This window comes from Alexandromys fortis, unplaced genomic scaffold (genome assembly GCF_014885135.2).
Source record: "Alexandromys fortis isolate MF-2015 unplaced genomic scaffold, M_Fortis_MF-2015_v1.1 scaffold_45, whole genome shotgun sequence".
Taxonomy (NCBI): domain Eukaryota; kingdom Metazoa; phylum Chordata; class Mammalia; order Rodentia; family Cricetidae; genus Alexandromys; species Alexandromys fortis.
The window spans coordinates 9,739,743-9,765,783 of NW_026067926.1; the positions used below are offsets into that span (position 1 = coordinate 9,739,743).

Below are 26,041 nucleotides of genomic sequence, written 5' to 3' on the forward strand. Positions count from 1 at the left end.
GGTATTGAAACACTGTTATAGTAAAGGATCATGATTTAGCCTTTTCTGCCTTTTTATACATTTCTGAGATACAGATCTAAGGAAAATATAGGTTCATCATCTGTTAGGGCAGCAGTTCTCAACCTTCCTAATGCTGTGACCCTTTAATACAGTTCCTCATGTTGTGGTGACCCCCAACCATACAATTATTTTTGTTACTACTTCATAACTAATTTTTCTTCTGTTATGAATCATCATGTAAACATCTGCGTTTTCTAATGATCTTAGGCAACTCTTGTGAAAGGGTCATTACACCCCAAAAAGGGTTGCAACTCTCAGATTAAGAACCACTGAGCTAGATTGTTTCCTCAAACTTTGCAAGTACTATGTGTGGCATTGGAGACTCTGGTTCACAGAAGTTTGTAGTTTTGAAATCTTCTTTTATCAATGTGTAGCTGACTCACATCTATCAAAACATAAAATCCATATTGAATTGGTATAGGCCTTTAAGACTGTCTTCAAACCCGAGTTTTCTCTCTGAGAATCAGTGGGGACAAGATGTGAGAGGACTGTTTGTTCACTGTGAAGAGCTTTTCTCACTATCAAAGTGAAAGTCCCATCACTTTGAATGGCTGTTTCCACAACATTGGTTACGATGGAATGAGCTGGAACCCTCTGCAGAGCCTTGGTCATCATGTAAGTGATCTTGACTTTGCTAGGGGTGACATTTTAAAGACCTGATTATTCTCCATTCTTTTTCATATTCATAGCCTTTCCCACGACATTTCACAGTGTCCTTTCCCTCCTTGGAGTATTAGTTATTGAGCAAATGTATCACAGACAAGGTTTCCACACTCTGGTCAGTTGAGTTCTCCTAATGAAGGATAAAATGGAGGAGGTATAGTTTAGTGACCCCCATCTGTCCCTACCATGCCATCCTAGATTACCAAAAAAAGTCAGCCATTCAAGGTAAGTTCATGAACTCACCTAAAATCAGATCACCTACAAACATGTGAGTAAATTGTCTTAAGCCACTGTTTTTCAGTGGTCAAACTTTTCAATGTTCTTATGCTCATAATGTATCATATAATCTCAGATAACCCAGCCTCCTAAGGATATAACTCAGTTAACGACACTAATGATCCTGGGTTACTTGCTTCTTGCTATCCCACTGCAGCTTGTTTCTCATTGGCTGGCATGAGAAAAGAGGAAACCTTGACCACTGCTGCTCTCAGGAACTTCAGAGAGCAAAGTATTCAGTGGTACTTGTGTGGATAAAGTAGGTATTCTTTTTGTGGAATTTTAAAGGTACTCCTTCCCCAATCTGAGCATGGACCTAGTGTATAGTAGCCTTCTAGAATGTGGAGTCATATAGTCTATAAAGAATGATATAGGTAAGTCATCGAGTTGAGTATATACAGTAGGAAATATGGCAAGAGCTACAGACTTATAAGGGCAGTTTGGTTAGTGGGAGACGCTGTGTGTAAAAGTGTGGTGTGTAATCTCATAAGATTATTCTACTGAGTATTTCTGTCTGTGATGTACAACTATGGAAATCCACATCCCTGTCATTATGTGACACATGATTATTTTTAGTCAAGAGCAACTTTTAACTAAGAACTAGTTTCAAGTAGAGTCAATAACATGAGGAAAAGCGAGGCTCAGAAAAGTAAAACCTACTTTATCTCCAGACCATTTAAAGATAGACGGTATAGATAAATGCTGTGAAAATAGACTGAGCTATTGAACCTTAACTACAGACATGGCAGGTCTAGCTTACCCAAGAGAGGGAAGGAAGGCTGGTTAACAAGAGTCACAGCAAGTTTTATTGAGTGAGTAATTCTTTGCTTTGCACTTTGACCTTGGAAGTCAGAAGGCTGTTGTTTTTTCTAATGTAAGTGTTGTGTAAAGCACTGCTATTTCCTTTCCTTTGTGTGTGTGTGTGTGTGTGTGTGAAAGAAGTCTGCTTTCATTTTGACGCTGTTATAAAAAGGAGCTGGCTGAGAATCCTCTGAACATTGGCAGTCTTGCAACCTGCTTCCGGGAAGCTATGGCCTTTTGTTTCTGGAGCTGTACTTGAAGGGCATTGGCCAGCTCCTGCCCTTGGTTAACTTATCCAGTTCCCTGGGAAAGTCCTTATTACTTTATCCTTGGTTAGCTCATCCAGTCCCTTGGAAGGTCCTACTACTTTGTGCAGCAGTGCGGTCACCTGGCGGTAGGTCATTAGCATTTTTAGTCCTCCTTTCCCTCACAACAATGCACAACGTGCTAATTAGAGGATTCTGAAAGCTAAGTAACCTGTTTTAAAATCAGACATTTTAATTTGCAGCTTTAATGGCTGTTTTTTATAATAACTGGCTTTATTGGGGGTAAAAGCACTTCTCATGTTCCACTAGCAAGGCAGAGCATAACAGAAGCTGACAAAATTAAAAACCTCATAATGCGACCTTTGCCTGGGATAAAAGGCTGTTTCATAACAATTTCCTTTTGTTCTTTGTTTAAGCCATTACTCTAAAAGGAGCCTCCGATTAATCTGAGTAAATGCATCATTACAGTACTAATCCATGTCCTTCTGTCAGTGTCTGTTTTAATTAAATAAGAAATGCTAGCAGAAAGATATCACGCACAAAGCTGTGATTGGAGAAAGAAGCACCGGTTGATGAAGGAAAAGATTAAAAAGGGCTTTACGTTTTCTGTCCATTTGCATAGCCCCAGATGCCACAGGGTTTCAGGATGAGAAGAAACTTACAAAAGTCCTGATCACATTGCACTCACAGATTTAAAATAATGGGACTGACCAGTGCCATTCTAATCGTGCAATTTATCACATGCTAGACATTCCAAGGCAAGGGGCGGAACAGTGTCGGGTGTGTCTTTTCAGCCTTCCGTGCAGCCTCCTGTTGCGGTTGTGAAAACACACCTGCCAAATTTGGAAAGTTTATTTTAGCTGAAATGGACAGTGAGACTTGGTAGTGGAATATGTGTGTGTGTGTGTGTGTGTGTGTGTCTGTGTATGTGCACATGTGTGTCTGTGTTTAAAGTATCTTGCAACCTTTAGTTTTTCTTTTATTTGAAAATGGTTTTCTTTTGATAATACATTCAGAAGTTAGTGTTTAATTGATTGTTAACTGTGAAAGGCACACTGAATAAATACTCACCAGAAAATCTGACTGCACGGATACCTAGGAACTCTTCTGGCCCTGCAGTTGCAGAATTCCCGTGGTGAAGGCATTCTCCACATGCCCGCTATTATTTGATGTAATGAAAAGAGAAAGTGTGCAGCAGTGAGATTGTTAATTAATTTAGCCTAACAAGATGAAGATGAATGAAGCAAAGCACAGACTGAAGGAAGCAAGAGGTCTTATTTACAATTTAATACATTAATACATTTTTTTTATATAATGCAGTTTTCACTTGGTTTAAAAAACAAACAGACCCCAAATACTAACAACAAAATATACCCCCCCCACCCAACAGTTCCACATGGAGCTCCGGGCCCGACCTCACAGAAAGCCAGCCATGGCTCCATATGGAAGACAGTTCTCCAGTGTGTAAACAGGGCTTTTCTCCTGTAAGAATCCTACAGTAGTTAACCTTTAACTCCAGTGTTTTATTAGTTCTGCTGCAGACAAGAGGTGAGCACAAGAATAGCGACCTGAAAGCCTTTAGGTTTCTCATTCTCCAGGTTGCCCTAGACTTGTTGCCTAGGTTATTTAATAATCATTTTATTTTAATTGTCTTTCACCAAAGGAAAGAATCTCAAGGGTTGGGGGTGGGATGGGCAGGGAGGAAAAGCTGCGTGCTTTTTACATGCAATTACACGGAATTCTTAAACTAGCATTATTTTTAAAGTCTCCCTTTCAGAGATTAATGAGCTTTCTCCAGCATTTGACCTTTCATCATTCTTGCTTTCTGCTCAGAAGTACTTCCTTCCTTCCTACTGTAGCTAGAAAAGACAGTCTCTTATCTCGTGTTACTGTAGGCAGTGGTGACCAGGCTCCACAAATGGTGCTATTATGATCTCTGTGCCTTTATCTCAGGGGTCAGGAACAAATCCATGCAACTGCTTCTAAGGATTTCAATAAAGAGGACTTTTTTTTTTTTAAATCCAGACAATCGCCTTTTATGTTACTTTTAAACAAAACTACTAGTCCATCAAGAGTTTGAAAAGAAAACAATTCTACAGAGTGCCGGTATGGCCACAGACCAATCATCATGGCACCCATTCTCAAGTCCTTTATTTTTCAAGTCCACAACAATAGGTTGTTGATTCAATGGACAAGACCAGAACAATTAAGTTCTCTGTTTAGCAGCAGTGCAGCATTTTAATGCCCTTCTCTAATAATGGTCTCATTATTGTTATTCTAAGACTGGGCCTCAGGAGGAGGAATATTTGCTGGAGGTACGTCATTATTTTGCAAATTTCGATTAGCTCATCATGTTGTCTGTAGTGTGAAAATCGTAGCTAATTAGGGCAGCCAGTTAGACTACCAGCTTTTGAGCTTATGAGTTAAAAGGTAGCATACTGGATAGGCCAGCGATGTGAAAAAGGTGGTAAAAAGGAGGATTAGAGCAGTTGCCTTAGTAACTCCAACTTCCATCTGGGAGGGAACAATGGACTTGTGTTTCTCCCCCACCTTGGTGTAAAAATTGGTTTTGTTTTGAAAGGACAGGGTTCTTTTTATGACAATCTGGAATTCAGCCCAACTGAGTGCAGTTGTAATTGTTAGGAGAGACCGTTGGATAGGAAAGATGAAAAGGTCACGGTGAGCCTCAAGGACACGAAAGGTCGTTGTCTGCTGAAACAATGGTAGATTGTGGGTCTATTTTTTTTTTCCCTCTCTAATATTTCAAGGCAGCCTCTAAGTCAGGTGATGGGACAAATACCTACAGTTTAGTCAGGTGAAACAGGAGGTAGAGGTGGAGGGGGGGAGAAATGTGGGGAGAGAATTTGTACTATGCTTTAGAAAAGGAAGAGAGAAAGCAAGTGACTCCGATCTGCTCCTGTTAGAGTGGCAGTTCTTTGTCGCCACCAAAGATCCCAGTGCGCTCTGGAGGGCTCGCCTCTGTGCTCAGCACATCCCTGGGAACCTCTCCAGCATATGAGGAGCCTGATTTAAGCTTTCTCTTTGGGCTCCCCAGAGGATCAGTGATGTGGTACTTAACAATAAATTTAGTTGTTGTCGCTTTCTCCCATTATTGGTACCCTTAAAAGGTTTCCCTTAAAATGCACACAGAATAAAATGAATGATAAATATGAAGGAAATTTCTTTCAGCACTCCACAGGGTTTTACCATAAATTCTATGACTTCCATCCCAGAAAGTTTACAGGAAACTATTTAGATGTTGCTGCAATAGCAGCATGATTTTTTTTTTATGTACAGAAAAAAATGGCCAATTTTAGGATCTACTAGGGCCTTTGTATATGGGGGTGAAGATAGAAAAAGACTGAATACAGTGCCATTTCTTTAAAATCCTCGAAACCAAATCACCCTCCCAGGTCAAAATACTTTTAGTTCAGCAAAATGATGGACTTCTTTTTCCATCCATATCAATATTAAAACATTTAGTTTCTCTCTCTCTCTCTCTCTCTCTCTCTCTCTCTCTCTCTCTCTCTCTCTCTCTCTCTCTCTCTCTCTCTCTGTAGAGCTAAAAGGAATGAAGGAAGGGACTGTTGCATTTGATAAACAAAAAAGACTGTCTTTGATGATCTCAGAAACCTTCATTTTTTTTTCCCTCTGCTGTCCCACCATGACTCTGTGGTTGAAGCTGAACTTGGTTCAGGGGTTGGGGAGATTTCAGATTCTCTTTTAATCCCAGTCTTTTGCCTCTGGTACCACCCTCATTGTGGTAACTTTTGTTCTGTGGGGAAGCTGTGCCCCTTTAGTTCAATGTAAGATCTTTTAGACTTGACACAGCAGTCGCGAAACTCCAAGGTTTCAGGACATTTGTCATCAGCTAGTCACAATTCCTAGATTTGAAAAGTGAAGAGATTAGATGGAAATCCTCCTCATAGAGCTAAATGGCTTCATTTGCTATATTGTCTAACTAGGAAAACCTGGATAAAAAAATGAGGAAATATTATCCAAACATGTTTAACTTGCTTACTGGTTCTCTGACTGACTGGAAGAGGAAGGGTAAAGCTAATATCTGGCAATGGTGGTAGGGTTCAGATGAACATTTTTGATAGCAATTGAAGCTCTGTTTGCATAAATGAAAATTTCCATATCAGGAACAAAACAAATATGGCAGTTCAGTTTAAGATGACATCTCGATAACCTGGAGAGACAAGCTTTGGGGTGGAAACCTGGTCACCAGAGTCCTCCCCTTCTCATCTTGCGTTTTTCTCATGTGCTTTCAAGTTATTATTATAATCAATGGTTTTAACCCTTTCTTTCAATGGCAGCCGATTTATTAGTTTCTTGTTTTTCTGTCTGTAGACAAGGACTTGAGATTATTCGATTTTTTTTTTTAGATGTTTTGAGACATTAGAGTTGTTACCTGATTTGAAAATGCAATGTACATTTGGGAGACTATGGTTAGAGCATAAATTTGTGCTATACTTAAACAGATACTCAGAAGCAAGTACAGACCATGATATTATTTAATAAAATTAATAGGAATGCCAGAGTTTATGTTTGGAATCACTCAGAAAGTATTTAGAAATTTTAGGCTGTTTAGATATCAAAGGAAATGGCCCATATTCTTACCTTATTATTTCATATTGAAAAATCTTTGCCCCTCCCTGACACTTTATTTCAGCCTTTCATCTCTGTGTGTCAGACGAAAGAATGTGGTAGTTCATTTACGTTCTGCCTCTGATGCCCAGAATGGTGCTTGTCTTATACTAGGCATATAACAAATAGATACTGAGTATGTGGCAACAAATTCACATTTTTATATTGGAATCATTTTTTATTGCATTTGTTCATGTTAATAGTGTCTTTTAGGACATTTTAAAATGACTATATCATGTGACTGCACACAATCCACCATACTGTGTTTTATCATTTAATTAAACATTTTGTAATTTTTATTGCCATGTATACATTAATTTAGAAAAGCATGGTCTATTTATTACTAAAGTAGTAGTTTTTTTTATTAATAAAAGCAAACCCCTCTTAATTGTAGTAGCCCACGAAGTGCCGTCTCTTTTTCATGTCTGTATTTAGCTCTCAGCTCCCTAGTATGTCTGCCTGTTTCCATTGTCTTTCCAGACTTGACCAGTTTGTTATCTTCTGACATTCTTGATCTTCTTTCCCATCAGAATATCAGCTCTGTGGTAACAGGGAGTTATGGTCATGCACTCCTCATGCCTAGAACAATGCTTACACCATTTCAGTGTCTCAGTAGTAATACTGAATACATTGGCTGAAACTTGAAAATAGAAATGCTTATTTTGCAGATTTCAAGTCAATGATTTATTACACATATGAGCAACACTTATTAACCAATTAATGCAATCACCAAGGACTTCCATTTTCCTAGATTTTTGGTTTATTTTCAAATTTATGTGTATGTATGCTTGTGACCCTGCATGAGTGTACATGCACCATGTGCATGCAGGGCTTCTTCTTGAGCTAGAGTTGCAGGCAGTTGTAAGTTGCTGTGTGGGTGCTGGGAACTGAGTCCCAGTTCTCAGCAAGAACAGTAAACACTCGTTTGTTGTTGTTTTTTTATTTTTTTTATTTTTATTTTTTTCCCAAGATAGGGCTTAACTGCTGAATCATCTCTCTAGATCCCGCTTTTGGGGTCTAGATCCAGTTTTGATATATCCTTATTATTTAGTTGAATAAAGTCATCATATTTGTGTTGCTAATTGAGTTTTCTTGAGGTTTTTCACATGAAGTTGAACTCTGGCTTTAGGTAGATGTTTCTATGCCAAAATGGCATAGAAACAGTTCATCCTTTATTTTTCATCCTCAGGTTCTTCTGATAAGACCCCTAAGGTTCTGGTCTGGTTACAATCTTAGAATATCTTATTAAAATTTGGGATGATTTTACAGTATCCTGTTCCCAAGTGATATTGGATCTTTCCCAAACATTTCTTTAGGAAGAACATCCTACAAACTTCTGTTTACTGTTTTCACTGGGCTAATTTTTATACATTTCCTTATAATAATGTAACAACAGCTAGGACGATGGCTGAGTTGGAAAAGTGCCTGCTACACGAGTCCGAGGGCCTGAGTTCAGAGCCTCAGGACCCACGTCCAAAGGCAGGTGTGGTGGCACGGCTGTTGCTCAGCTCTAGAGGACTGGGCAGAGATAGGCCGACTCCTGAAACTCATTTGCCAGACAACCTTCCCTAGTGGGTGAATTTCAGGTGTAGTGGGAGACCCTGTCTTAAAAATAAAAGTGGAGAGATAGTGAGGAAAGACACCTGACATGGGCCTCTGGCCTCCACATACGTGTGTCCACACTTATGCATGTTCCCACAGGTGCAGATACATGCACTGTTTGAGCCATTTTATAAACTTTTCTCTGGATTAAATCATCATCTTTTTGTTGGCCATCCTTAATAGATTCCTTGAAAATAAAAGTAAATGCTTAGAATGAAAAAAGTTTAAAATTTTATTTGTGGATTTTATTCCCCCCGAGACATGATCTTATTATGTCATTCATTTGCGCTGGCTTTGAACCCTCAATCTTGCTGTGAGAGGTTTTGTCTTTGCCAAGATCACAGGCCTGGGTTCTGGGCCTAGGTCCTGGCTTTTATTTTCCTAGGGCTGCTACTTTATTTCTCAAGGACTTTAGATATTCTTGACTCTCTTCTACTTTCCTCATTCTTACCGTGCACACAGGCTTTCATTTGGCACAAGAAAACACTGTTATTAGTCTCTGTGTATGACTAGACATCAGAGCAGGTACAGAACACTGGGAAGGGCAAACTAGATTGGGAAGAGTCAACAAGTTAACACTGTAAGCACAGTGTGTTAGCTAAGAGATTGGACACTAGATACCAGCAAGCATAGATCATTATGGAAATGAGGCACAAAAGAGGAGCTGAAGTGTTTCACAAAGCAGACCAGGAAAAAAAAAAGCCTCTCTTGTGCCTAGCCTAGGGTCTGATCCCAGCACCAAACAACGTTAGAGAATAAACTCTAGTTTCTGGGTGATCTATATATGGAGAACTGCCAGCACCCAGTCTTCAGTGGTAAAGCAAGGCAAAATCTTAGGGTCTAAAATCAAGGCAAAAAGTCAAGGTCATAGGGCTAAAGAGATGGCTCAGTAGCAAAATGTTCGTACTCTTCTTGCAGATGACCAGAGTTGGTTCTCAGCAGCTCACAACTGCTTGTAACTCTGGCTCAAGGGGCCATCCTATGCCACTGGTTTTTATGGCTCTAACATGAATGTAATTAAAAAACATAAAAATAAACCTTGGAAAGGTCAAGGTCAAACTAACAGCGGCAAGAATAAATAATTTCATTCTTAATCCCCAGAATTTGTACTGGAATCTCTGGCAGGAGGTCAGAAATGATTTCTCTAGACGGGTCTTTTAAACCTTTAAAGAGCACACAAGAAAAGCTTTGGGTGCTTGGGACTGGCGATATAGGGGCCAGGTCTCTACAATTCCAATAGCATGCCAGATCATTCAGATTCAAGTGTTTGCAGAGCACATTTGGAGAAAATTGCCCTAAATTGTCAGGAAGCACTTATTGTGGGACAGGGGACCTAGTGGCTACCGCTGTTGGGAGAGGAAGGAGGTGTTTAGAATTTGAAAGTCAGACCTTTCTGCTAAAAGAAACAGATTTCTTTTGCTCAGAGTCCAGTTGTGTTTATCTGCATGCAGGAGCGCAGTAAACACGGGCTGGTATGCACTGGCCTGGGGTGCTGTAAACCTGCTAGCTTTTTCTCCTCATGTCTCTTGCTTCCTGTGTTTATGACCTGAGAGCTTTTGTAATGTCTAACAAACATTTAAACCTTTTCTGTAAAACTGGGAGGCAGATGGTTCTTTTTGGCCTTACCCAGTTTTTATTTTACTCTCCATTTGTCAAACACATGGCTACGTTTCCTCTTTTCCTCCCCACTTCGTAAGTTGATTAGACAGACTGCTGTCGTGCTAAGGGTTAACCAGAAGAGAATTACAAATGAACTATCTAGAAAGTTGATTATTAATCCAGCTAGAGAAGAAATATCCTTTTACTTAGCAAGAATGAGTATCCAACGAGTGGATAATATTGTTCAGGCGGTGGGGTGGAATGGCAGAGCTTGGTAAGTAAAACAAAACTTGGCATTAATATTTATATTCATTTTTGAATGAGTAGAATGTTGATGTAAACAATTAAGTCTAATATGATTTCACAAGCTGCTAGAACATTCTAAAAAGTTTCTAATGTTCTTGTCGATGAGATCCCTGTACACTTTATCGGTAGAAGTTCACAGAAAGTGTTTGCATGAGTGGATAAATATATTTAATTTTGAAAATACGCGATTAGATTGCTGATTAAGAACACGGAAGTGGGCATGGAGGAATGATTAGTAAGATAATCTAAGTCCAAACCTCAAGTAATATAAACTGAAGAATCTCCAGTGACAAACTGGCTTTCTTTTCTGTCTCCCTCTCTCTTTCTCTGTGTGTCTGTGTGTCTGTCTCTGCTTTTTTTTCCCCCACAAGAGCACGTGCTGGACTCTTTGGTATTTAATATAATTTAAACCACAGCATTCATATAAAGATTCACTGAGATATTTTCCAGAAATCGAGGAAACGAAAACTGTCATAGGTTTTGGTATTTTCAGGGTCCCAAGACTCATTTCCTTGCCATGTTTAATTTAAAGTCCTTTTCTAAAGGCAGCTTTTATTGTATTTGTGAATTGGAAGGGAAGAGAAATGAGAAGATCTGTGCTATTTGTACAACGAAAATTAAGTGAAAAGGTAGGATTTTAATAATGTTCTCTCACCAAAGACTGCTCTTGTTGAAAAAAAAATTTGATGTCAATATTCAATTCTGTAAGGTTGAAATTTTGCCCGATATTTCAGAAATAAGCCTTTAAAATGTAATGTGGAGCATAACAAGTACTATCAAAACCTTGTGTGATAAATAATTTGAATATGATGCTATTATTCTTAGAAGTCAGTGACACTTTCTCTCAATTGCAGTTGTGTACAACAAGTGAACACTTTTGGAAATATATGTTTTTGGAGATAACATCACTTCAAGTTAATATTTAATTAGTTAATGCTTAAGTGAGTGAAGATAGCTTTTTAAAAAAACTATGAATTCGAAGTTGGAAGTAAATTCTGTGTGTGTGTACATGTGTCTGTGAGTGCATTTGAGTGCAGATAAGAAATTGTGTTTTCGGATCACCAGGACACCATGGGGGCCACATACTTAGCTTGTGTTTATTTCTCGTGTCCTGGCTTATATTTAGGACTGGGAAGTGCAGAGCATAGTAAATGAAATAATGAGAATATGAGTTAAATTTGTGTAGTTCTTAGAGCTAAGTGCATGTCTTAGCTCATTTAATCCTCACATTAGCTCCGTGGTTCTTGGAAACCTGTGAGGATTAAGGTATATGCTAAAACAAAAGTTAGGCTAATTAAAGATCCCGTAGCATCTGATATTAAAAGTCTACAGAGTCAAGGCTCAGGAACCAGAATGTGTAAGAGGGAAAATATCTGAATTTGGTATGCTTGTCTTAAAACTCAGAGACTTTGATATAAGACCAGGAAGGAAGGGAAGGATAGGACACTAATCAACAAATTCTTTGCATTCAATAATTCTTTAACAAATGTTACTGTGGAATTTCAGTTATATAAATATAACTATCAATTATATAGTATAGCATATCAAATATGTACACATTTATAAGAAGTAAAATGTCACCACAAAGATCAAGCCTCTCTCAGTCTTGCACCCTCCTCTCTTCATGCCAGAGGTAACTATTTTTGTGAGCTGATGTTTCATTTCTTCTTGCTTTCTTTTTTTAAATGATTTGTTTATTTTTACTTTATGTGCATTGGTATTTTGTCTGCATTTATGTCTGTGTGAGGGTATCAGATTCCCTGGAGGTAGAGTTACAGGCAGTTGTAAGCTGCCATGTGGGTGCTGAGAATTGAACCCAGGTCTTCTGGAAGAACTGTTAGTGCTCTTAACCGCTGAGCCATCTCTCCAGCCCCAATTTCTTGTTTTCTTTCTAACCTGACTCAAATTTCATGTTCATGTGTAGTAGGAAGATCCCTACTTACCACTCTTTGGATCCTTTGCTTCCCACAATACTTTGATTAAGATAAACTAAACAACAGCCACCACAAGTCAAGGCCCTTTCCCACAGAACCTGAAACTCCCCGCTGGCAGCAGCTCTTCATCCTTTCTGACACAGTGGCTGGACCAGTTTCCTGTTAGTTGCTTGAATCCTCTAACTTATTTCCTGCCACAAGATCTTCACAGAAGGCTCTCTTCTCCCTTGCAGTGCATGTCTCTCCAGTCTTTAACAACAAATTCTGACTTGTCCTTCATGTTTTTTTTTCAGGTCACAGTTTTATTTCATTTAATTTGATCTATTAATTTATTATTGATTCATTTTGCAGAGGGGGCATAGATATGGGCCAGTGTGTGCCGCAGCGGACATCTGGAGGTCAGAGGACACCTTTCAGAGTCCTGTCCCTTCTTCCCATTGGTTCCAGGAATGGGCTTAGGCTGTGGGCATATGGGGCATCTCAGCAGTTCAGGTCCTCATTTCAAAGTCATTTCTTCAGAGAAATTGTCCTTGGTCCTTCCAAGTCAAAAACTGTTTGCCTACAAAACTCTTGCTGAATATTCCACTTAATAGATGGCGGATATTGCCATTTTAAATGATCTATTGATAGGCTTAACTTTTTTTGCTTGGATATTGTCTCTTTGCTTTGGAATGGCCTATTCTGTTATTAGATTTTTCTTGGCATACTTGATCTTACAAATGATCTTGGGACCCATGATCTTATACATCACAGACATTCAATAAGTATCTGTTACTATCAGGAAGAGGGCGTAGTAAACAAGGAAGAAGGAAAAGGGGAGATGGAGATGAAGAAGACAAGTCTTTGAAAACAGGGTCTATGGTCGACTGTTCTGTTTGGATATGCAGCGTAGACAGAACTCTACATTTCGAATGCCAAAGAATGAGATGAGGAAGTGGTAAGGACCCCCTAGGTTCTGCCTGACTTTAGATTCTCAGCAGTTCTTTTGTAGAGACACAGGAACTCTACAGGTTTATAGGGTAGTCCAGTGGCTATAATCCTATTGTACAAGTGCTCTAAGGGGCTCCTAAAATCTGGGGGAATTTAAGATTTAACCGAGGAAATAAAAAGCATGCGATCAATTGTAGGAGTTTTGCAGCAGGTGACTAGGATTGCAGTGCCCTGGTGGGGACAGTTGTCATACTGTCACATAGCTTTGTTTTCAGGACAGTGGTAGGTAAGGCTCTTTGTTTGTTTTGTCTTGTCTTGTTTTGTTTGTTTGAATAAAGAAAATGAAGTCAGTCTGTGAGGTAGGTGGGACTTATCAAATATCTTTGCTGACATTTATAGTTAAAGTTCAAGGCTATGTGATTATATTCATATTTTTGGTGGTGATGGTAGGGAAAAAAGATAAAATGAAGAAGATGATATGAAGAATTTAGCTCATGCTTTTGAGTGAAGTTTTTACGTATCATTTTATATAATTAAAATTTTTATTATTTTACTATTTACTTACTTATTTTCCTTTTATTAAAATAAATATTTTTTCATACAATATATTCTGATTATGATTTCCCCTCCCCAAGTCCTCTGAGATCCTCTTCTTATGATATTTATTTACTTACTTTGTGTGTGTGCTTCTGTCCCAGCAAGCACTTGGAGGTCAGAGGATGGCTTCTGGGGGTGGTTCTTACAGTCTATCCTTTGGTTTCTGGGACTCTTCTCAGGTTGTTGGCTTTGGTGGCCTCACCTTTCTCTACACAGCCATCTCGGCAGCCCATCTTATACAGTTCTTATGGGAACCTGGGAAGTAATGGCAGCAAGAATTCTGCTGTCATTGTTTCACAAGAGCTTAAGCAGGAACAGACTGAGACTATTTTAAAGAAATTCCTAGATGTAACTTTCCAGGAAAAATGAATATTTGTTCACCCTGACCCCCTGAAGGCTCAAGCCAAAGGCAAAGGATGTGTTTAGTGGCTTTGGTAGATATCTTAGATGTTTTGACTTGATCCTCCCCCACCCCTTCATTTCCTAAAAATGCTGAGTGGTTAATAATTTCTAACAAATGGAACCAAATTGTCTAGATGCTTATAAGCAATAGAGATACATCACTGAACTTACTATATGTTAAGGATTACTGACTGAAGTTTAATGAGCTAGGTCCTTGCCTGATATCTTAGAGATTCAACATAAGGCAGAAGTGTGACTGGAAAAGAATGAAACAGTGAAACCATGTAATAGCAGACGGCTTGGGCTTCCTGGGTGCATACTTAATTGTTCAAAGGAAGGTGTCCATGTAGAAGTGGAGGGTATATGTGTTTCTGTTACATGGTCAGACAAGTAGCAAGTGGAGGGATTCTTTATTTTTTTTTTGAGATGAATTCCAGGAGGTATTTGTAATGATTACCTGAGAAAGCCAGTGTGCTTTAAGAAGGACAAACTTCTTTGTTTCAGTTGGACAAAGGCTGAGGAGAAATATGTCTGCTCATGGTGGCAGAAGCGTCCTGAGGTTAAAGAACCAGGCACGTTAATCCTCAAGAACAGAATTTAAGAGATTGTAAGAGCTTACTCAGGCCTGATGCTAGAGACCTTTAACCCCAGCTATTCCAGAGGCTGCAGCAAGATCCTATGTTCAGGGCCTGCCCGAAAGAGTTCAAAGCCAGCTTAGCTAAACCTAGCCAGACTTTTATGCAAAATAAAAGTAGAAAAGAAGGATGAGAGTGTGACTCAGTGGTAGAGCACTTGCCTAGCAAATGTGACTAGCATACATGAAGTCCAGGTTCAGTCCCTAGTTCACACACAGAGAAAAAATGAGAATACAATAACTAAACAGCAAGGATGAAACCATATGAGAAAGAATTTATACCATGGTGCACCAGTGTGTGAGCCTGAGTGAACCATGGTCACCAGCATGCAGAAAGGCATTTGTAAGCTATAGTTGCTGAAAATACAGGTCCTTCCTTGCTGAGAGTGAAGGCCGTGCCACTTGGGAGAAAATGGTTAAAATGCTGAGCTATATCAAATGAGTTCAATGTTAGTCCTTAAAAGAAGCTGTCTTCTACAAGTCTCTTATCTCAGAAAGGGAAATGACTTGACACAAGGGACATACGTTTATGCATTCTTCTAGTATGTGAACTTCATGAGTTCAAGTTTGCTTTCTGGCTTCTTCAAACTAGGAATAAAATATGGTGCGCATTTTCACACGTTAGTAGTTAGGCAGTGATGCCTACTGTTTGCCCAAGTGAGGATTTTAGACCCCATCAGCTGCCTCCAAACCACAAAAGAGTGGATGTCAGAGAACTGGGGCATGAAAAGAGGAAACAGGAGGCTAGAGATTCCAGGACTGGGCTGTAGCTCAGTGGTATGCAATGAAGATGCAAGGCCTGGAGCACAGGCCTCAGCCCTGGGCTGAAAACAAACAAGAGTAGGTTTTAATCTGAGTTAACAAGAGAAGATTCAAAAACAGATTCACTTATCCCTTTTTAAAGGTCTCTGTTTGGTGTGTTGAAAAGACTGGATTTTTTTTTTTTTTTAAGTGCCTTACCCTATTCTGTTATTTTAGGTTCCCTTCATTGAAGAACTATTAAAAAAGTGAAAAACATTAAAAAAATGAAACTAATTATAGTCCAGTGAGTTCTGTCATAGAATAATGTTGGACACTTTCTAAAGAACCATTAAACACTTCTTAAATGAATAATTATTGAAAAATGAAGAAAAATTTTCTTAATTAGAGAAATTAAAGATCTTCAACTTAAATTCTGTTTCTACTTCCAAAATTAACTACTTTCTCATAACTGCTATTTTCAATTTGTCTTTTCCCTCCAAAGTTCTTCCTATATAATCATATATAAACATATCCAATTATTTAGAAACATGCAGTTTTATTTGTGTGGCTAATTGAATGTTTGATCCTTGGTCTATGGCTGTTTCAGGTGACTACCCAAGACCTCTTTCCCTCATGAATCCACTCAATGTGTGGTTACTCTATCCTAGGCATCAAGGAGACCATCAAAACTTTCTCTTTGTCTCTGTCTCTCATTCTGTGGAAAGAAACCCATGTTTTTACACATGCATACAGGATCTAGATAACGCTAGTTTATAAGAATCTCACACATTCGTGGGCAAGACAGACACATAAACTAATAAAATATGTAATGTGATAGAAGACTGAATAAATCAAAAATGGGGTGATCAGGGAAGGTTTTTACAAGGTAGATGATAATTGTGGTAGAGATTAAAGATTCACTACCATTTAATTGAACAGATAATACAAAGGAAATGACAGGTAGGAATGTAAGGTATAATAAGGGCGTGGGTAAGTGAATATAAAGCAAGGTACCATTTAGTTTGCCACTGGGAAAATATAAGATGTTTTTATGCATAGAGAGTGCCTGGTAGTGAGCAAAGGAGACTTGAGTCCACTGAAAATTGGTTAGGAGGTAAAGCGCTTGATGTGAACCCATGAAAACTAGAGTTCAGTTCCCCAGAACTCATAGAAAAGCTGGGTGCAGAATGCATCTGTAACCCCAGCAGAGCTGAGTGTGGGGGAGGAGGGCAGAGATAGGAAGAATCCTTGGAACTGACTGGCAAGTCAGTCCAGGAAAATTGTAAGCTCCGGGTTCAGTGAGTGCCTATCTCTAAAAACAGAGACATTGAGAAAAAACATTTGAGAAAAACTCCTAGCCTCTACATATATAGGCACACACAGTAATGCTTATATACACACACATACCAAATGCACATGTGAAAACTGATTTAAACAATGAAAAACCTTGGGAAAAAGCACACAAAAAATAACGACTTAAAGGGACTGACGAGCCATTTGAGGTAAGCTAAATCTTGGAAGGTGTTTAGAAGAAGGGAGGGAACTGAGCAAGGTTTTTATTTTTTATTTTTTATTTTTGGTTTCAATTTTGAGAACAGGCTCCAGTCTGTGTTGTTGCCAATAGAACCCAGAGAAAAAGTTTCTGAAGACACAATGACCCCAAAGTACAGATTTAAGAAAGCCACTAAGTCCCAAGCAGCATAAATATAAAGAAAAGCAATTTATGTACATTATAGATAATAGAAATAAGCAAAATTAAAATTAAACATTTTTTCCTTATTGGTGCACAGTTGTAACAAGTTCAATTGGGAGGCAGAGGCAGGAGGATTGTCAGCTCTAGCCTAGGTTGTATAACTACTTCCTGGGCTCATGAACATCTTTAGACCAGACATTGTACGATTTAGATGAAATAAATAAATTGCATGAAATACAGCTTACCAGAAGCGATAAAAAGATAAATCAGAAAATCTAAATAGTACTTTTATAAAAGAAATTTGAGTGCTAATTAAAATTTGGATATTAAAAAATTTGAATGTTAATTCAAATTAAAAGATACTAGAAAGAAAACTCCAGGCCCAAATGGCTTCATTGGGTAAAGGTAAATTCTATCAAATATTTAAGAAAAAAAAAACAAACCACTAGCCTTACAAAAAATATTTCAATAAAAAAAGAAAGGACATAATTCTTAAGTCATTTGTGACACATACTCTGATGGTTAAATTTTTTATTTAAAAAATTTCATGCAAATACTTTCTTCTTTCCTAAGTACTCCTAGCTCCTTCCCTCCCCATATTTATGTTTCCTCTCTCTAAAACAAAACAACCAAATAGACAAAACAGCAAAAATGCCTAGGAAAAACAAAATAAACCTAAAAAGATATACACACAAAAGCCACCAAACCATTACAAAGGACAAAAACCCTGCAGTTTATTTGTGTTGCTCACCTACTCTTGAGCATGAGACCTGCTCTGAAGTGTGGTGGATATGTTTCTCCAGCGTCACTCCATTGGAGGACACTAATTTCCTTCTCCCAGAAGGGATCAGTGGCAAAGAGCTTGGTGAGTGGTGGGACTTGGTGTCCAGTTCACATTTTTCTGTGCCAGGATTTTGTCCTGCTTAAGTCTGTGCAGGTCTTGTATATACTTCCACAGTATCTGTGAGTTCATGTGTGCATCTGCCCTGTTGTATCTGGAAGATGCTGTTTCCTTGGAATTATTTACTCTGGTCTTTGACAATCTTTCCACCTCTTCTTCCATGTAGATCCCTAAGCTTTGAGGGGAAGGATTTGATATAGATATTCGATTAAGGAATGAGGACTCCAAGATCTCTGACTGTCTGCATATTGTCCAGTTGAGGGTTAATATGTTAATTACCATTGACTGTAAGAAGAAGCTTCTTGGGTGAAGGCTGAGTAATGGAGTAATCTATAGATATAGGAATATGTCATTGGGAATTATTTTATTGCTATGTTCATTTAGAAAATAGATTTTCCTCTAGGGACCTATGTAGTTTCAGGTTTTTAGCCTCAAGAGTAGTATCAGGGGTGGGTCCCAACTCTTAGAGTGACCTTAGAGTGCTAGGTTGCTCCCATAAAATTTGTGCCACTTTTGCACTAGTATATATTGTAGGCAGATGGCTGTTGTTGATCACAGAGTTTGTAGTTGAGTGAGACTGATGGTTACTTTTCACCTCTGGTTGTGTGTATAGAGACTTCCAGCACTATTAATACTGGTCATTAGGGGTGAAATCTCTAGTTAATCATCAGCTAAATTTCTCAGTGTTTGATGGCATTAGTAAGTGGTGTCTTCAGCAATAGTGCCTTACCATCTTATTATGGAGTGTAACCAATAGCAGCAGTAATAGTAGTGTAACCAATTGGCAATGGCCTGTAATGTTGGGGTCTATGGGGCTTCTTTGATCAACAACTCAGCAAGATGTAACCCATTTCTGAAACTAGAAGTTTTACTTGGAATCGTATGATCTAGTTGGGACATTGTCCACCACATTATATAATAACTCCATTTAAATTCCTTTTATATATGTATATACTTTAGGGAACTTCTAGAGTAGTAGGTTTCCGCATGGCTTTTCAAAAGGCCTCTTGCTTTAGTTATTCCTTCCTGGGAGGGATGGCTAATTTTGATTGCTGGTCTGAAAATCCAAATTGTTGAATCACAGGTTCAATAAGGGATCCTTCCTGAAAAAATTAAATGGAGAGCAATTGTGGAAAGACCCGTGAAGCAATCATCTAGCCTGGGCAGAAACCTCCCATCTTACTATCTTTTTGTGATGTTGAAGATCAAACCTAGGGCCCCACACATGGTAGGCAAGCACTACTCCTGTTCATTAATCCAGATACTCACATTTTTTTAAAAGTGGCCCTATGATTAGGCTATCCATTAACCAAGAAAATCAGTCTTTGGAAGTGAGATACAGGTATCAGTAGTTTTTTAAGGTCTTCATCTTATTTTAAGATGCACCCACATTTGATACCACTGAGTAGTGATGCTCTAAGATACAAAGACATTGCTTAATATGAGCACAAGGGCCAGGAAATGAGACCAATAGGTCCATGTACTGTAGGTGGTGGGGGATAACAAAGCTCTTAAAGCAGGAGAGTAATCTACTTAGATATTGTGTGGGGGTCACACTGTAGACATTAAAAAATTCCCACTCCCACCTCTTCTACCTTTCAACATCACCCCTCCAAGAGTTCTCAACTTGGAATCAGGAAAGGAAACTTCTGTTTTGTATTTTTTGTGTTGCAATAAAAATTATTAAAAATGAATGGACTTACAGATTTCTCCAATTCTCATTATTATGATACTTCCCAAGGTAAAGGCAAATCTATATATATGAGTAACAAATAAATAAATAAATAAAAATAATAATAAAAGATAGAAAAACCACATCTTCCCTCAAGAGTCTTATGCATACCAATACATGCAATCTTCCTCTGAGTTTTGAATTTAGCTGAAGATGGCTTTGAAGTAAGGCAAGGAGCATGAGGCTTGACTCAAGGGTTTGAACTAAAGAACAATATGACTCCCGATACCACGGAGCTCTGAACACAGGAAAGCTGCCCAAGGCTGCAACATGAAACTCTCCTCTGAGTTAGAATGTGTATTAGCTGGTAGGAGAGGATGTGGGAAAAAACTGCGAAAATTTAATTAAATAATGTTTTGCATATTTTTCTCCTTTGGACTCAATTCAGTCACAAATGAAATAGCAGTTGCCTGGGATTTCCATGGCATTAATTAATTCAAACAAGGGAAAAATGAATCAGAACCAGAAATTTATTTATTATGCCCTTCTTTCCTTTAAGATCTCAAAACTCTCGTGGTCTCCTGTGATCATAGGAGTTTGCATTTCTAAGACTTTGTATATCCAATTTAAAGTGGATTAAAATATTCTCCCAGACATAATAGTAAGGGGAGGATATTTGTTTTCATTAATTTTTTTAAACTATCATTTTAATGGAAACATTTTTTTCTTTTAAGTGACAGAAATAAGACTCTTGAAAATGTAACACTGCTAAGGACAGAATGCCTCTGGAAGTACCTTTCAGAATGGACTGGGGTTCATCTTCTTTGCACTGTAAAATGTACCTGTGTTCAGAGATGGTGTTCATTGCCCTTAATCCCTGGAAGAGGATTAAAAAAAAAAGAAAGAAATAACTCCACGTTACCTGAGTCAGCTACAGCATCATATCTGGGGACACCAAATTTTAGGAAAATTATAAAAGAGTAAATTGAATATTAATTGGTATGGGATATATATGTTATAAATTCTAGTCCTGATTTTTACCAGAGGTCAGTCTCAGGACGGGTGTTCCTTCAGTCTATCTCCAATGTGTGCTAGCACTGTAACACAATGCTGGTAATATGTCAGTATTTAAAGTAATTGAGATTTTAAAGTATTCCAGGACTTGGTGTCTTTTTATTCTTTGCCTTTCCATTCTTCTTAAAGTAAGAGCTCTGTTTTGTAAACAAATGGAAGATGATTTGTACTTCCAGAAAGTTCATACTTTTGGAATGGAACATCCTCTGGTGTCTGCTGCTGTGTCTCTCTGGCATGATCTCTGTGGTAAGACAATTCCAAGAGCCACCGTGGGTTAGCAATGAGTATTGTTGCCACAGCTTCTCTTTTGATATTGCAGTTCGCTTTCTGATCTGTTTCTTTCTCTATCATCTGTGCAATGTCAGCAATTAATGACAATACCAAAATTTGCTAACACAGTAAATTTCTTATAGAAGGTAAAATACACTTCATTTATGATGACACATCCTGAACTTTCTCCATTTTATCCATGTGTTTTTTTCTTTCCCCAGGGTTGTTTAAACATTTCTTAAATTCTTAGAATAAGGGTGTGTCAGAATTTTCTGTGCAAAGACAAAGGACTCACACATGAACCATAATTTAAGCTGCACGTTCATCCTAACTGCTCTTTTAGCATTCTTTTCAGGTGAATTTGTTGGATAACAATTTTTTTTTAATGTTACACTTTGGTTAACCTTTGTCTTCTAGGGACAGCACAGGTTATGTGAGAAGGGATTCTAACAGGCAGTGAGTATTCCCTGTCATACGTGCATGTGCTCCTTGAGTTCTAGGCTTCTTTTTTAAGAGTTAGCTCTATATTTTTACCATTTAACTCTGCAAACACAGAAAGTTAATTGCAATGATCTACAACTCCAGTATTAAATACAGCTCCTGGCTGGGTGAGATGGTTCAGCAGATAAGAGCTCTCATTACACAAGCCTGTGTACTTGAGTTTGAATCCTAAAACCCACAGTGGAAAGAGAAAATCAACTCCTTAAGGTTTATTCAGGAGTACACTGTGGTGCATACATGGGTGTGCGTTTACAGTCACAATAATGGCAATACATACCGTTTATGTGAGCAGCCCTGTTCCTCCTGTTCTGGTGTGATGTGTGTGCAGCTGATGTCATAGAATAGTTTTATCTTCTGGGTTTTCAGTTTCATTTCTTGCTAGTTTGTCATGATGGCTCAGAACAGTCACCATGAACATCTATCCTGATCTGTCCCCTGAGCTGAGGAGGTTCTGCTGACCTCTTACCTCTGTACAACTCTGTGTCTTTTGAACTTCTGCATCTGCAATTGGGATTCCTGTCTTCACCTTTGTTTCCAGACTCAAGGTTGTTATTTCTCTTCAGTTATTATTTTGGCCTTTAGCAAGATCAGTTTTCTTATACTTTAAGCTGCTACTTACATTTAGCTGTGAACTGACAAATTAAATAAAAGCAGGGAAAAAATAGCCTTTAAATAAGCTTCTTCTGTTGCCAAATATGACATATGTGCTTGCACAGGAATGTTACCATTTATTTTTCAATACTTAAGAACATTTATTTTTATTATTCTTAATTTTGTGTATATGTTTGCATGTAGACAAGTGTATGTGAATGCAGGTACCTTCAGAGGCCAGAGGCATCAGATTCCCTGGTCCTGGGAGCTGCTGGCTTTATGGACAGTTGTGGGCCAGCTGACAGGTATACTGGAAACTGAACTGTGGTCTTCTAGAAAAACAGCAAGTGCTCTTAACTCCTCGCCATCTCTGCAGCCCTGTTTTTCCAGTTCTTAAACAGTCACTCCTTTTTTCTTTAAACACTGAAGACCTAATTGAGCACTCAGCATATGCCAAGACAGAACCTTATATCTGTCTGCCTATTGGAACAGTCCAGCAAGTTGTATTCATACAGATAAAAATCCATAGAGTCAGAGAAACTGAATAAGCTGACTGTATTACTGGTAAATGTTAGAAGCAGAATTTGAACCCAGGTGTGGTTCTTGAGTAGTTAGAATGAATTCAGTGCTATATAAGTAGAGTAGATAGATTCTGAACTGAAGACTCTCCTTTAAGAAGTTCTAACACAGGACCTTGGGGCATCTCTGTGGGATCTGAATCCATTCTGATTCTCGCCATCCCTACAGCATTACTGCTGGTACACTGTGGAAGGGTCTAATGAGCCTGTTATTCAGGACAAACATGCTGAAAGGACCTTCAAAGCCCTCAGCCAGAAGGGGCAATCTTCTCCTGTGGCCTGAAGCTCTTTCAGACTTGCAGAATCCTGAGTACACCCTTTACTATGTTTCTTATACCGGGGCATATGATTCATAATTTAGGAAGGAGCAGGTAACCTCTAATAGCATGGCAGTGATCCTAACGACCATGATTCTCAGGGATGCAGATATTAACCTCTTTGTATGCATCTAGATGAGACAGGGTTTCAGAGCATAGTCTTTAAAGTTCATCTTTCTAGGTTCAAATCCTAGCTCACTGTGAATGGTATATCCAGGCAAGTTCATGCATGTATTTGGTTTCTCTTATGAATGAATAATAGGGAAAGTACCAATATACCTGCTCATAGGACCTACTTCTACATGATTTGTTTTTAGAACCAAAGAAGTTAATATATGTAGAAATAATTAGCATAAAGCTTGTATATTAATTGAGTTACAAATGTTAGCTATTATGATTCTAATTTGAATTTTAGGTTTTTTTCTGTTTGTTTTTTCTTTTTTTCCTTTTTCTTCTTTTTTCTAATTTGAATTTTTAAACCTATTTTTTAAAACTCAATGTTTGTGAAAACGGTTAACAGTCTCTGAAAAGCAGAAGCCTTCACTGATCAATGTATTTCAGTTTTATCTCACAAATAACTAACACCGTATCTCATTATTCCTGTTTTTCTTTTCTTAAAGTCTATCCTCAGGTTGAGAGTGACTGCACAGTGAACTCTGTAATTGCTTTTTGGGTCTATTTCTTGGACCTAGACACAGAACAATCTAAAGTTGCAAGGTTTTGTTTAGGGTGGACCCAAGTTACAGGTGAAGGTTCATAAGGGCATCTCTTCCCCTTGGGATAATATCTCACATGATATGCGCATTTTCTGTGCTATTTGAAAGATCAAATTTCCTTTGGGCAAGCTGGGTAACAGTGTAGTTCTGTTCAGCAGCCAACTTGAGTATGGAGCCAGCATCCCTTGTTCATCTGCTACTTTACTATTGGAAGAAAGTGGCAAATAGCCCTGAACTACTCCCTCCTCTGTGGTGTGCATGTGCAAAACAAAGATAAAAACTATGTTTCCTTCGTGGAAGGGTGTGGAGGCAGACAGTAATTTCAAATAGAAATAATGACAGCAATTGAGGTTTCCAATGAGGACACCGTGGCCACCAGAGGAAGAAGGAAAGAAGTTCATTCCTGAAAGAGGTATTTGATTCAACATTTAGACTGTCGTGTATGTGCAGGTGCCTGGGACACTGCTGTTAATGAACTGATGTGACTGTTTGACAGAGATGCTGTCTGCAGGTTTCCATGATGTGGCCTGGAGAGGAGCAGCCTGAGGTATCCAGGACACCTGCAATTAGCAGAGTGAAACGCCAATGTTTTGATAGACAAAGACTTTTGTTTCTCGGGTCTGTTGCTTCTCTGTTATACCAATTAATTGTGAGAGTGACTTATTCTTATAATGGTTTATCATTTTTAACTAATAACATTGACTCAGAGGAAAAGTTACCAGACTCTCAAGAACATGTATAATACTGTTTTAGGACCTTAACCAACTAACCCCCCTTCCACTATGAACAAGTAGTACTCAATCTTGCTGTCATCTTTGGGTAGTGTTTAAACATTTATTTCCAGGAGTTTGACACAGTGTGTATATGCCTGTGAGTGTGCCTGTGTGCACCTGTGTGGGCGTCTGTTTGGACTGGGGGAGGAATGGAGAGAAAGTGAAATTTTAAGGGGATGGAAAGTTAGCAATATTGGATTTAGAGGAGTGGAAATTTAAACTGAAAAATAAAAGGGTTTTGAATGCTTTCTCTCTTAGTGAGAAAAGTGAACTCACTGCAAGCTACATATGTCCACAAAGAGTATTTATGAATATAATATGGAATTAAAAGAGCAAGCAAACTTTCTAGAAATGGAAGAAAAATATATGACTGAAAAATAAGGCAGTGGTGAAGAAAATACTTTTTGAACAAAACTTGAAGCATCGTGGCCAGCTGGGATAAAGTTTTAACAGAACAGGCTGGGCCATTTATAGATTACAGCACTTTTAATTTTGACAGTGTTACAAAGTGTTGATGTTGATAAAGAATTTGTTGATGCCATATCAATTTCTCCACGTGGGGAAGTGTTTTAGGGTGATTAGTTAAGCTTGGGGCTGGCAGCCAGAAGAGAAAACAGGCTTTCTGAAGTAGAAGAAAGTTGCCATTGCTGAACTTTTGCTCCCTGTAGAAGTCCTGATGGTCCAGGGCGGAAGCTGTTTTCTTTCTTCATTTCTTTCAAAAAGTCTTTTGTGCTTTTTGGCATCATGAAGATCTTTGTGTATGGTTGATTAAATTAACATTACTTTCAATGACACTCCAAGGTCTAAAGTAGCCTTGGCATATAAAAAGTGTCATATTTGTGCAAATTGGTGCAGTAATTTAAAAGCTGAACCATGTAATAGGTTACTCCCTGTTTCAAGTCAAGGACCTACCTACTTGGTGTTAAGGAAGGCATGCTTAGGGGCCAGGCTAGGACTTTTCAAAAGCAAGCCCTCCTTCCCAAATAACTGACTCTGTCTTTGGTTTGCTTTTTGTCTCCGTGTACCAGGGCCTTTTGTCAGCCCCTCCTCGCTCTTGCACCTCCTGTAGCTCATCCTTCTGCCTTGCTGCAGGCGGTCGACACGGGTGACGGGTTTGACCTGAATGACTTTAGGCCTCACTCTCAGCTTGTTGTGGTAAGCAGGTGTGCCACACTTTAAATGCATTTTTTGAAAGTTTCTTTTTCTTTTCTACCTTCTCATATCCATACAAGCTAGTGTGCTTCACTGTGACACTTGTATGCACACGTTGTTGCCGTGGAGCTCGTTCCCCAACAGAATACACCCCTGCATTTCTGAGATTTGCTGTGCTTAGAGGAACTATCATTTTGTTGGTATTATTTTGGTAATAAGTATATTATTTGATTTTTGTTAATAAACATAATTATGGACTTTAAAAAGTTAGTTGATAAAATGGATTTGAAGAAAAGGATAAAATACAATATTTTTTATTGATTTTTTTTCTACTTAAACACC

General features: G+C 38.5%; 1 protein-coding gene across 13 annotated transcripts in view; it reads left to right on the plus strand.

Moving 5' to 3' along the window:
• Sox6 (SRY-box transcription factor 6) overlaps positions 1 to 26,041 on the plus strand; it is a 550,414-nt gene that overhangs the window by 166,022 nt on the left and 358,351 nt on the right. The window contains exon 1 of one of the 13 annotated variants that reach the window (XM_050143180.1): positions 10,125 to 10,191. The exons of 11 other annotated variants lie outside the window; for them this stretch is intronic. The gene's annotated coding sequence lies outside the window, so the exon portion shown is untranslated. Of the gene's footprint in view, positions 1 to 10,124; positions 10,192 to 26,041 lie in introns of those variants that run through there. One more of the 13 variants, XM_050143182.1, reaches the window with a different exon arrangement.